The 13,020-nt window shown below is 46.3% G+C and overlaps 1 long non-coding RNA gene across 1 annotated transcript in view; it reads left to right on the top strand.

Moving 5' to 3' along the window:
• The first annotated feature begins 553 nt into the window (after positions 1 to 553).
• The window catches only part of LOC147112224 (uncharacterized), a 53,398-nt gene continuing 40,931 nt past the window's right edge, over positions 554 to 13,020 (top strand). Inside the window, exon 1 of the long non-coding RNA XR_015079644.1 lies at positions 554 to 640. This is a non-coding gene — a long non-coding RNA (uncharacterized LOC147112224). The remainder of the gene's footprint in view (positions 641 to 13,020) is intronic.

Here is a 13,020-nt window from a genome sequence, read left to right as displayed (position 1 = left end):
CCCGCACGCCTAAAAGCCTGCCTCATGGCACACTGAAAATCGACCCCAGAGGATCAGCCATGATCATATTGAATGGTGGAGCAGGCTCAAAGGGCCGAATGGCCGACTCCTGCTCCTATTTTACTATGTTTCTATGTTTCTGAATTATGAAGCATCTATAACAAGGAAAATAGATTTATCTATTTGCAGTCTAAATGAGCACTGAATAATATATTTTAATCCTGAAAATTAACTTTGAATATATGGCTGGGAATCTCTTTCTGAATTTCAACAACATTACTTGTAGGAGATATAAAACATTAATGGACCTTTACTGAGTATTGAATAGGACGTTGTACACATAGGGGCGAATAAATTGTGAGTTTGGATGAAAAAATAAAACAAAATGCTGATATGAAATATGTCCAAGTTCCAGTTTAATTAAAAGTTTTTAGAAATTTTTATAAGTTTTTAAAATGTAATTTCAATGGAAGCGACTGAGCGATGTTTCTGTGGGCGTGGCTCAGTTTTGACAGCTTCTGCGGGTGGGTCTTCCCTTACTCATCGGCTGCGCGCTGCGCTCCTGGCCTCCCTGATGTCAGACGCTGCGCGGAACTCTGCAGCGCGGAAGAGCAAGTCTCCGTTCCGGGCCTTGCACGAGGTAAGTACGTATTCTTTTTATAGGTCGGTGGTGTGCTCCATAGCTATGCTATCGACCACAATTTTTGGGTCATTGTTCTAAAAAGCTCTCATGAATGCATTCTAGAAAGTAATTACCTTCACTACTTTAGCTATTCAGTTTCTCCCAGTCTATGGGAAAATTAAAATATCCCATTATAACCACAACCACTAATAAGCTAAATTTACCAGCCTGAGGAGGTGTGTCTGGAGGCGGGACTGCTGGGAAAATTCCAAAAAATGGGAGCGGGTCTCAAACGCGCTCCCAACCCGCCTCCAACCAATCTTCTCGGGAGTCGGGTCCCCGATTTGCGCAGGGTCCCGACTCCTAGAGGTGGGAAGAAGATTACAGCCACTTAACTGCCTGTTAACAGGCAGTTAAAAGGCTTTTTCCCATTTTTCGACTGCTGCTGCGGGCTCCCCAATGTCGGGGAACCACGGCAGGGTAAGTGAGGCGTGATGTGGGTCTACTGTAATTTTTGTGTATATATGACAGCTGCAGAAGTAGTTTAAAGGATTCAGTGGGACACTGGTGAGTATCAGAGGTAAGGTAAAGTTATGAAAGTAATTTTTAATGTGGTTAGATGTTTCTGCAGGTGACACGCTGTGAAGTGTTTGTGTAGCCTCATCTCATCGGGAGAAGTTGCAGCTGCCATCTGTTTTATCCTAAGGAGAGAGTAATTGGAGAGCCTGGGTGCAAGAGCTCACCTTTGGACAGTGACCGTCAGTGTTTGACAGCACCTCAATGCTGTCAAATAATGTCGGATCATCTGTCAAACAAGTGTGGTGCATATACCTTTAAGAAAACCGGCAGATGAAGCATCATCAACTGACGTCATCTGACACCGGCTTTCCCTTAATTCGCCGGCAAGCCCGCAGAGCAGGCTTAACAAGGCCAATCAGGGCAAAATAGCGTCAGCTCATCAGACGTCGCTGGGGGTGGGACTAGAACTCGAAAACCAGCAGCCCCGCCTCGACCTCGGCCAGGAAGGTAAGATTCCGCCCACAACCTCTTCAGCGCAGTACTGAGGAAGTACTGCACCATCAGAAGTGTTGACCTTCGGCCGATCCTTTAGACCAAGGCCCTATCTGCCCTTTCAGGTGGATGCATGGCACTAGTCGAATAAGAGCAGGGTGGTCCTCCCAGTACCCTGACCAGTATTTATCCCTCAATCAACATAATTGCAAAAACAGATGATCTGGTCATTCAGCTCATTTCTGTTTGTGGCAACTTGCAGTTTGCGAATTGGTTGCTGAATTTCCGGGCGTTACAATTCAAAAGTACTTCATTGGCTGTGAAGCGCTTCGGATGTCCTGAGGTTGTGAAAAATCTATATAAATGCAAATGTTTTCTTGTAAATTTCTGGCTTGCCTAGAAGAAGAAAACCTATTGAATAGAAGAACTTAATCCGCTATTAGAGTTGCTAAATGTGGTTTTGAAAAAAAAAATCAGCTGCTATCTTCCTGCTTCTCCAGCATTCACTCTCCTGTTTCTCATAATCTCTGTAAATCTTCCTTTTCACCCATCCTAATAGCACAATTGTAAAGGAAACTGGCCTTTTTACCTCACTTTTATCTTCCAACTTTAATCTTAATGATCTTGGTAAGGATTCTCCACTCTCTTCCACCATTATAACTGATACTAAGTAACATTCCCACCAGGAAGATGCAGACATGGTGCCGCCCTCGGGGGGGAATCCCGGGAAATCCTGGGTAATGTAAAGCGTGATGGAGGTCCAGCTTCATTCCCAGGGAACACATGCTTCCCGAGCGTAACTCACAGACAAATTGGCCCTACAGTTTTCTCATGACTCTCACACGTCTAACCAATAGTTACCACTTCTTACCTTTCCTGGCTCCACCATTAGTCCTTCCTCATGTATCAATACTGTGGATAGCAATTAAGAGTGAGAATATTGCTGAGCTTTTACATAGAAACATAGAAACATAGAAGATAGGAGCAGGAGTAGGCCATTCGGCCCCTTGAGCCTGCTCCGCCATTCAATGCGATCATGGCTGATCATCCAAATTCAGCACTCAGTCCCTGCTTTCTCCCCATACCCCTTGATCCCTTTAGCCTTAAGAAATATATCCAACTCCTTCTTGAATATATTTAATGAATTGGCCTCTACTGCCTTGTGTGGTAGAGAATTCCACAGGTTCACCACTCTCTGGGTGAAGAAATTCCTCCTCATTTCTGTCCTAAATGGCTTACCCCTTATCCTTAGACTGTGACCCCTGGTTCTGGACTCCCCGACCATCGGGAACATCCTTCCTGCATCTAGTCTGTCTAGTCCTGTTAGAATTTTATAAGTTTCAATGAGATCCCCTCTCTTTTACTTCCCTGAAACCATTTTTAGTGCCCCTGACAACCCCGGATTTTTAATAGTAAGTCTTTATGAACAAGGTAAGTAATTTATATTGCTATGGTTACTGCAGAAGCTGAACGCTTCTAACTCAAATTTTATGGCATGGTTGTAAGTAATTCGCTGCACTTCTGCTAGACATATTTGTAAAAAGCTTGTAAGGCCCTTCAGGTCATTACAGCTTTCTGAGAACCCTTTAACATTTTGCAATCTCTAAAACCTCAAAACCTTAAAAGTACCAAGTAAAAACAGAAAATGCTGGAAACACTCAACAGGTCAGGCAGCACCTGTGGAGAGAGAGAAAGAGTTAACGTTTCAGGTCGATGACCTTTCATCAGAACTCCAAGGCCCTTAAGAACTTAAAAATACCAACCTTGCCATTATCTGCCGGACATATATGTTGGATGCTGCATCAATGTTATAGCAATCATTACATAGTGACGGCAATTGGCATCTCTGGTTTTAGACTAGACAGCCCAATTTGTCCGGGCTGCCTAGTAATCTATAACATGAAAACCAGCACTACGTGACGAAAATTGCAAGGTTGATTGTGAGGTTTCACTCCCAGCGCCTAGTCTTACTAGATGTGACAAATCAGATAATAACATGGTAAACCTTGCTCCCCAACCACACTTGCTGTTAGTGAGGCTCAGTGTGGGAAGTGAGGCCTTGAAACTTCGGCTTTCAAAAGTCCATTTTTGCCAGTGTTACGTCATACAAGTAGAGGCATTAGTTTGTTTGAGAATTATCAACATTGGCAATGTAAACATTCGAGGGCAGGTTTCATGAAATCATGCTCCTTCCAGGGAGCCTCGCCTGTCTGGGAATGCAAATTGATAATCACAGGTGGGCTCCACATGACTTTTTGTCCATTTAAATGAATAACTGAAAAATCATGGTTGCCTCCCACACTGTCCCGAGGTGCACCCGCAGTGAGCAAGGCTCCAAGTCAGGAACGCACAGTCGTAAAATTAGCCCTGTGGACCCAAGCCATGATCCCATCCCTTCTCTGTGCCAATCCTGCCACCTCTTAAGTTTTGGATTTGACAAATGAGAAGCAAACCCGGTAATAAAATTTGTCACGGGTTGTGACTTGCCATAGTATATGAAGAATATTTATAGTTGTCCAAGTAAAATCTGGTTAGCAGCTTATTTTATTGGCAGAAGCTGTTAGTTATTCACAGCCCTGCCTCTTATTAGTAGTTGTCAGTGTAATGTATTGTGTGTTCTATTGTGTGTTCTCCTCCCACCTGTGGTGGCGCTGTCACAGGAGACAAATGGTTGGGTGTTCTCTGTTAAGTTTAGCTCTCTTTGTTCGGAACTTTCCAGAACTTCCTTTCCTTCCAATAAAGCACTTCATGTTTGAACCTCTGAGTTCTGAGTCCTAAATTGTGTCTAGGTAGAAAGGTACCGACACAACAAGTGGTGACGAGGATGGGATGAATCTGCGTACGTTACGGGTGCAGTGAGTAAACAGAAAATTTAATTTGAAACATGAGATGGCTACTATATTAGGAAACATTGGTGATTTTGATGAAAATGTGGAGCAATGGAGCGCATATACAGAACGTTTTGACTATTTTGTATTGGCGAATGCGGTGGCAAATGAAAATGTTGTGCCTACCTTTTTGAGTGTAATCGGGCCGAAGACATTCAATTTACTTCTCAGCCTCGTGCAGCCAGATAAGCCAGGAACTAAAACATATAAGCAACTAGTGGAAATTCTTGGAGCACATTTTTCACCAAAACCTCTGGTTATTGCTGAGAGATTTAGATTTCACAAACGGAATCAAGAGGAGGGGGAATCAGTGACGATGTTTATTGCTGCTTTAAAAAGGTTGTCGGAACACTGCCAGTTCAAGGAGGTGCTGAATGACACCATTAGAGACAGACTTGTGTGTGGTCTGCAAAATGCAGCCACACAGAAGCGCCTTCTTACTGAGGACAACCTTACTCTTGAAAAGGCCATTGAAGTTAGTTTCTCCATGGAGATGGCGGAAAAGGAGGCTCACCAGTTGAGTTCAACAGGGAGAGTTCACAAGGTGTCGTCTGAGCCTAAAGGTGCGCGGAACGGCACATGTTACCGTTGTGGGAAAACGGGCCATCACGCTAATGACTGCTGGTGTACGGAGCTGGAATGCCGAAATTGTGGCAAAAAGGGTCACATTGAACGCGCCTGTAGAGGTAAAGAAAGAACAGACAGAGCTGGGAAGCATGGAAGCAAAATGTCTGTATTTGGACAAGAGAGGAAAAAGAGTGTTCATTCAAACAGAGGGGAGCGACACCTCTGAGGAGGAAGAGGTGCACATACTGACGGTTGCAGGTGATTCAAATGGCTACTGGGTGTCACCGCTGGTGGAGGGAGAATCAGTGCGGATGGAGGTGGACACAGGCGCGATTGTATCCCTTGTTTCAGACACTGTCTACAACAAAATGCTAAAGCATCTTACCCTTCAGCCAACAAACATTGTGCTAAAGACGTATACCGGCGAACCTGTGGCCATGAGAGGCGTCATTGAGGTGACAGTTAAATTGAATGGACAGACTGCAAAACTGCCACTATATGTGGTAAAGGGAAATTACCCATTGCTACTGGGACATGCGTGGCTAGAGAAAATCACGCTGGACTGGCCTGCAGTCCGCATGATGTCAAAAGGGGAGTCAGGTCTGACTGCAGAGCTCTTCAATAGGGAACTCGGGAGCATGAAAAAGGTCAGCGTGAGACTGGACATTAAACCTGACAGCAAGCCGAAGTTTCTCAAAGCCCGACCTGTACCCTATGCAATTAGGCCAAAAGTTGAGGCTAACTTGGAGGCCTTAGTCGAGAATGGAGTCCTGGAGCCTGTGAGCATGAGCAAATGGGCCACACCCATTGTTCCTGTCCTGAAAAAGGATGGATCTGTTCGAATCTGCGGGGATTTTAAAGTGACTATTAACCCAGTGCTGTCTGCGGAACAGTACCCTCTTCCCCTCATTGAGGATCTTTTTATAGGCCTGGCCAGAGGGCAAAAGTTCAGCAAAATAGACTTATGCCAGGCTTATCTACAAATGCATGTCGATGACAAATCAAAGGAGCTGCTGACAATTGTGACACACAAGGGGCTATACAGGTACTGCCGCCTTCCGTTTGGAATTACGTCAGCCCCTGCTCTATTCCAAAGGGCAATGGATCAGATTTTGAGTGGACTGCCAGGGGTCCAGTGCTACGTGGACGACATCCTTGTCACTGGGACAAATGAGGAGGATCATCTTCTGAACTTGGATGCGACACTACAACGACTGAAAGAGTACGGACTCAGAGTTCGTAAAGACAAATGTGAATTCTTTCAGTCTTCAGTTGAGTACCTGGGGCATGTGATTGACGCTACTGGCCTGCATAAGGCGCCGTCAAAGGTCAAGGCAATCGTGGAGGCCCCAGCACCCCAGAATGTGAGCCAGTTACGTTCATTTCTGGGGCTACTTAACTACTTTGGGAAGTTTAGTCCAGACTTAGCAACATTGCTGAAGCCATTACATCAGTTGCTATGTCAAGGCAAAACATGGAAATGGACTGAACTGTGCAACGAAGCTTTCGCCCAAGCAAAGAAAGCATTGTTGAAATCGGAGGTCCTGACACACTTCAACCCAAAGCTGCCCATGCAGCTAGCATGTGATACATCACCATATGGTGTGGGAGCAGTCATATCCCACATCATGCCTTCGGGTGAAGAGAAACCTATCGCCTTCGCATCACGCACCTTGAACCGGGCCGAGAGTAACTATGCGCAGATCGAGCACGAGGCTTTGGGAATCGTTTTTGGAATTCGAAAATTTCATCAGTGCCTGTTTGGGAGAAGGTTCACACTCCTGACGGACCACCGTCCATTGACTTCAATCTTCGGGCCCCACATCTCTCACTGCAAGCAGGATGCAAAGGTGGGCTTTACTGTTGTCAGGACACACATACGACATCAAATATCGCAAATCAGACTTGCACGGCAACGCAGACGGTCTCTCGAGGCTACCCTTGCCTGTTACTCCCCCAGAGCCTCATCAGATAGACATCTTCTACTTTAGACAAGTGGAGGGAGCACCTGTCACTGCAGTTCAGGTGCGAAGGTACACCCGCAATGATCCAGTCCTGTCTGAGGTAATGGACGATGTCATTCGAGGGAGAGCTATAGGAGATTCTCCTAGTTTGAAACCTTATGTTTCAAAAAGAAATGAGCTCTCCGTCCAGGCAGGTTGTCTTCTTTGGGGACGCCGTGTCATCATTCCGCCACCTCTGAGGGAACCTATACTGCAACAACTTCATACAGGCCACAGTGGGATGGTTCGGATGAAGGAAATGGCAAGAAGCTACTTCTGGTGGCCAGGTCTTGATGGAAATATTGAGGAGAAAGCCAAAACATGTTCCCCATGTCAAAGGGTCCGGAATGTTCCACAGCTGGCAACCCTACACCCCTGGGATTGACCTGCAGAAGTGTGGCAGCGAGTACATGTGGACTTCGCCGGTCCTTTCGAAGAGAAGATGTTTATGGTGGTTGTGGACGCTCATAGCAAGTGGCCGGAGGTCGCTGTGATGAGGTCTACCACGGCAGAGAAAACAATTGAGAAACTTGGTGAGATGTTCAGCCGTTATGGCTCACCGGAACAACTCGTAAGTGACAACGGTCCACAATTTGTATCACAGGAGTTTGCAACCTTCCTGCATGTGAATGGGGTCCAACACATCAGGTCTGCGCCCTATCATCCCTCTACTAACGACCAGGCAGAAATGTTTGTGCAAACTTTGAAGCACGCCTTGAAGGCATCGCAAGGTCAGGGCTCAATCCACCAACGTCTGAACAGCTTCCTGTTGTCCTACAGGAACGAGCCGCATGCCACAACCAAAACTTCCCCCGCTTCGCTCATGATGAAGAGGCAGTTGCGGACAAGTTTTGACTTACTCAAACCTCCAAGAGCAGAACAGGTTGTCCATTGTCAACAACAAGCTCAAGTTGAAAAGAGAGAGAAAAGAGCCAAGGAGAGACGGTTTCTCCCTGGAGAGCACGTCCTAGCTCGAAACTACAACACTGGACCGAAATGGGTTCCTGCTACGTTGATCGCGCAGACGGGCCCTGTGTCTTACATGGTTGAGACTGCTGAGACGTCGTCTGGAGAAGACACACAGATCAACTGTTGCTAGGAGCAGAGGCAGCCACAGAGGCTCCAACGGCTGGTTGGCCTGAACTGTTTCCGGATGATACCGCAAACCAGCATCCTTTGCCACAGTGCTCTTCTCCAACACAGGAAGTCAAAGAGACTGTTCCACCTGTGCAAACTCCTGACTTTCGACTGACACAGGCACCTTCTCCATCCAGGCCTGTGTCAATGCCTACTGCTGTGGAAGCCAGCGATGACTGCCGGTATCCTGTCAGAGAGCGGCGGCCTCCAAGACGCTTGGGTCTGTAGGCTTAGTGACTTACCCACAAGACTGGGGCAGAATAAACCCCAGGGTAAATTCAGGGGTTGAGGCAGTCTACCTCTACCCTAGGTTCATTGAGTGCATTGAAAGTAACTTACCTGTTGAGGAATACTGTGGACCTTCCATTTAAGAGGGGAGGAAATGTTATGTATTGTTTGTTCTATTGTGTGTTCTCCTCCCACCTGTGGTGGTGCTGTCACAGGAGATAAATGGTTGGGTGTTCTCTGTTAAGTTTAGCTCTCTTTGTTCGGAACTTTCCAGAACTTCCTTTCCTTCCAATAAAGCACTTCATGTTTGAATCTCTGAGTTCTGAGTCCTAAATTGTGTCTAGGTAGAAAGGTACCGACACAACAGTCAGAACATGGGTGTTTGTCAAGGTCCTGAATTGTGACAGTGGTTACGCGACCAGAACTCTCATGCAAGTAGAAGGATGGTGACGATATCAGCCCTGTCTACTTTCCGCTCTGTTGTAAGTTTGGTTCCATGATGATTTCAGGCACATTTCCACAGTATTGCAAATGCAGGGCTGGCTTTCCTGTTACGAAGAAGTAATAGAATCAGAAAGTTACAGCATGGAAGGAGGCCATTTCGGCTCATCGTGTCCGCGCCGGCCAACAAAGAGCTATCCAGCCTAATCCCACTTCCCAGCTCTTGGTCCGTAGCCCTGCAGGTTAGAGCATCCCAAGTGCACATCCAAGTACTTTTTAAATGTGGTTAGGGTCCTGCCTCTCCCACCCTTTCAGGCAGTGAGTTCCAGACCCCCACAACCCTCTGGGTGAAGAAATTTCCCCTCAAATCTCCTCTAAACCTTCCACCAATTACTTTAAATCTGTGCCCTCTGGTTTTTGACCCCTCTGCTAAGGGAAATAGGTCATTTCTAGCCACTTTATCTATGCCCCTCATAATTTTATACACCTCAATAAGGTCTCCCCTCAGCCTCCTCTGTTCCAAGGAAAACAGACCCAGCCTATCCAGTCTTTCCTCATAGCTAAGATTCTCTACTCCCGGCAACATCCTTGTAAATCTCCTCTGTACCCTCTCTAGTGCAATCACATCTTTCCTGTAATGTGGTGACCAGAACTGCAGGCAGTATTTTAGCTGAGGCCTAACTAGTGCTTTATACAGTGGAAACATAACCCCTCTGCTCTTGTATTCTATGCCACGGCTAATAAAGGCAAGCATTCCGTATGCCTTCTTAACCAACTTATCTACCTGGCCTGCTACCTTCAGGTGCCTCATTGTCTATCAGCGCAGGCTGCTCGGACAAATGAACTGGTTAATAGCATTTAGTTCATCACGCTTTTTCTGGGGCTGGCTTGTACATGACCTCTGTTTTCTTCAGACTTATAACAAAGTGAAACTTGCTGTGTCAAGCCAGCTGGTAATCTGTAAACAGAAGCTCATGCATGACTGCCTCTATGTTCTTTCCTGAGGCTTATAGTCTGCTCAGGTTAAACAGATTCCTAAATGTGTAGCAGCATGTAAGAACACGCCTAAATCTCTTATTGTGTCAAACAAGCTGCACGTATCTTGAAGCAGGCTTCAGATCCCTGGACCATATAAGAAATGTCCTACAATAAGGCTTCACTGAACCTCAAAGATATTATCATAGTCTGCTGCATGCTGCTGAACGTGGCCATCCAGAGAGACCTAATCATGAAGCAAATGGAGGAGGAGGAGATCCAACCACAGCCAAGAGCAGAGCACGATGGTCACTTGACAATCTACCCTAGGGAGCCCAAACTTCACCACGCTCCAAACTATCGCACAGTGGAGGAAGAGATATTGGGTAGATTTTCCTGGAGCCGTCAGGCGGGGTTTCAGGCATGTGGGGGGGGGGGGAAATCCCGATTTCGGGGGTCCCGACACCATCCCGCCCATTACCCGCCTCCATGTAAGTTTCAGGGGAGGCAGGTACCCGCCCCGCACTGGGACCCGACGACCCGAGGCGGGAAGGGATTAGTGCCAATTAACTGCCGGTTAACAGGTAGTGAACAGGCAGTTTTTAGCCTAATCCCTATTTTGAGGGGTGTCGTGTGGGATTCCCGACGGCTCCAAACCACGCCAGGTTAGAGGAGTCGGGCCGTCGGGTTGAAGGACTTGGAGGGGTCGCGATGTCGGTGTTCAGGTGAGTGATGGGTGCATGAGTGCAAAGGTAAGTGTGTTTGGTGTGTCTAAAGTGTGTAAAGAAGTTTAAATTACCTGTACTTGCCTTAACAGCCTTTCTTCCTGTAGGCGTCGGGAGTCCATCACTCAGCCGGCACTGAAAGCAAAATGGCTGCGAGCTGTCAAAAGTGACAGCCTTCAGCTTTCATTGCCGGTGACAGTTCTAACTGAGTCTGTGCAGAAAGACTCAGGTTAGAAGTCAGACTGTCAGTGTTTGACAGCTTCAAACAGCTGTGAAATGCTGATATTTCATCTGTGAGGTCACCTGTTGCCAGGTGGCCCTTAATTGGCCTGCTGAGCCCGCTGGGCGGGCTTAACAAGGTCAATCAAGGGAAAATCGCGTGGATTGGCCGAACATCGATGTAGGCGGGACTAAAACTTGAAAGTTGTAGTCCCGCCTCCTTCCCGACAGCTTTAGGAAAATCGACCCCAATGGCCATCATGTTGGACAAGGTAAGTTCCCCATATACATTCTGTAGGAATGATAAAGCATGTTGCACGTCTTTGCCTCTCATGCCCTTTTTATGTCATTATCTGGGTGACAGGAAAATTGACCTATTTACAGGTGAATCTCCAGAAACAATGGGGGTAATTTTGACTTTGTGATAGCGTGGAACGGGCGATATCGATTCGGTCACCCTTTGTATGTCCCTCCTGATTTTCATTTCCATTGCCTCCACGCCCAGCACCCGTTGACATAGCAAGAGAAAGGATACAGGAAGCATACCAATTCACTGAGACAAGAGTCACCTCAGTTCTCAAAAGCTTCAGCGGAAATGTCCCACCCACCTCTCAACGTTCTATCATTTAGTGAGCACCTCATAGAAGTAAGAAGTTAGGAGCATGAGTTAATTAGAAGTTCAACATAAGGGGTGGACACAGTGCTGAGGCATAGCAGTAGTTAGCCTTTGAAATTGTTGTTATAATTTGGAAAATATTATACTGAAAAATAAAAATTCTTGGGCTACACAGACTTCACATTTCTATCGATGCTTGCGACTTAATGATTGAGTTGATGAAATGTGAGATTTCTATTATTGAGGTGAGGTAAAGATGCCTTGGGAATACAGGTCTTAATGATACAGTTGGGGGTGTGGGGTGCGGCGGTGACCAGCAATGAGGCAAGGATTTTTATTACTCTATACAACGTTCTTTTATTGCAAGCAATCAGCAATAAACTGCTGCCTCCTTTCTCTGGCCTCGTGATGATGGATCTCTTGTTTCACCGCTTCTCGTGCAATTTCCCACTGCTGTGGGAATGAAGAGATATTTCCATCTTCTTCCTGACCATCATCTGCAGCTTGAAGAAATAATAATAGTAATCCTTGCTGCATAATGAAAATATGCAGCACACAGCAAGTTACTAGAATTCTGGACACTCTACAAGGCTCCACTAGATTTGTCCAGGCACCTAAAATGAGACTTCTGAGTGCTAATGGTTTGATCACACTTCTTATAGTCCCACGGGCCTCATTATATAAATTCTCCCCTTCTGTCTGTGGATACCAGACTGAAGTCATTAGCTAGGACTGCAGGGCATATCCCTGATCACCAGTCAACCATCCTGAGATGTAGTTTTGAGTTATTAGGCTGGAATGGTGGATTGTTGCATGGTTAAAGCATATGACAACTACCTGAGAAGCAGACATTAACATGGAGGATGAGGTAATTGGCATCACACACTATCTGGACATTGATAGAATGAAACCCTTTTCTATTAATTAAATTGAGGAGGGTTTTATATGGGGCTTTCAAGGCCAGGTGTATTCTACCAATTGCTTCCTGCACCTATAGGAATCATGCTGGCCTATAGATTTGGACCGCTCACTCTTTGGGGCAATTTTAACATAACGTCAGGAAACTGATGGAATCGAGTGCAAGGCTGGTTTTACACCCCGCCTGATTTTGCTCTCCATTGAAGTTTCCTAGCCCACTGTTTTAGCCAATGTTCATGTTAAGTTTCTGTTAATGTGGTGTCAAACATTGAAATCTTTATTTCCAACACTTTGCGTTCTTAGACAGATTTGTGTGCACCTTTGGAAGTGGCTTAGTGAGTTGCAGTGAATGGTGAGACATAACAGTTCCCCCACAATGGTGATGAGTGTGAAAGGAATGGCTTGGACATTGTAGGGATGCTTTATGATGTTGGTGTGGGGTGGTGCCAACCTGGCACATCATGTGGCAGCCAGAGTGTACAGCATAAAGTGAAGTAAATCTGGCCATAGTGAGGCCATCCCTGGCCTCTCGGGCAGCAATGCGGTCGGGTGATGATGCCCTCTGTCCTGTGTAGCATCAGTTGATTGCGGAGAAGTTTGGTGTTGTTGTTGGTGCTGCTGGTGTGCCTGGTGAGGCTGGTGTTGGGGCTGATCGTGGTGGGATTCTGAG

This window comes from Somniosus microcephalus, chromosome 9 (genome assembly GCF_052327205.1).
Source record: "Somniosus microcephalus isolate GS21.2 chromosome 9, FLI_Smic_1.0, whole genome shotgun sequence".
Taxonomy (NCBI): Eukaryota; Metazoa; Chordata; class Chondrichthyes; order Squaliformes; family Somniosidae; genus Somniosus; species Somniosus microcephalus.
The sequence above is the reverse complement of the archived record's forward strand: the minus strand, read 5'-3'. Positions and strand labels throughout refer to the sequence as shown.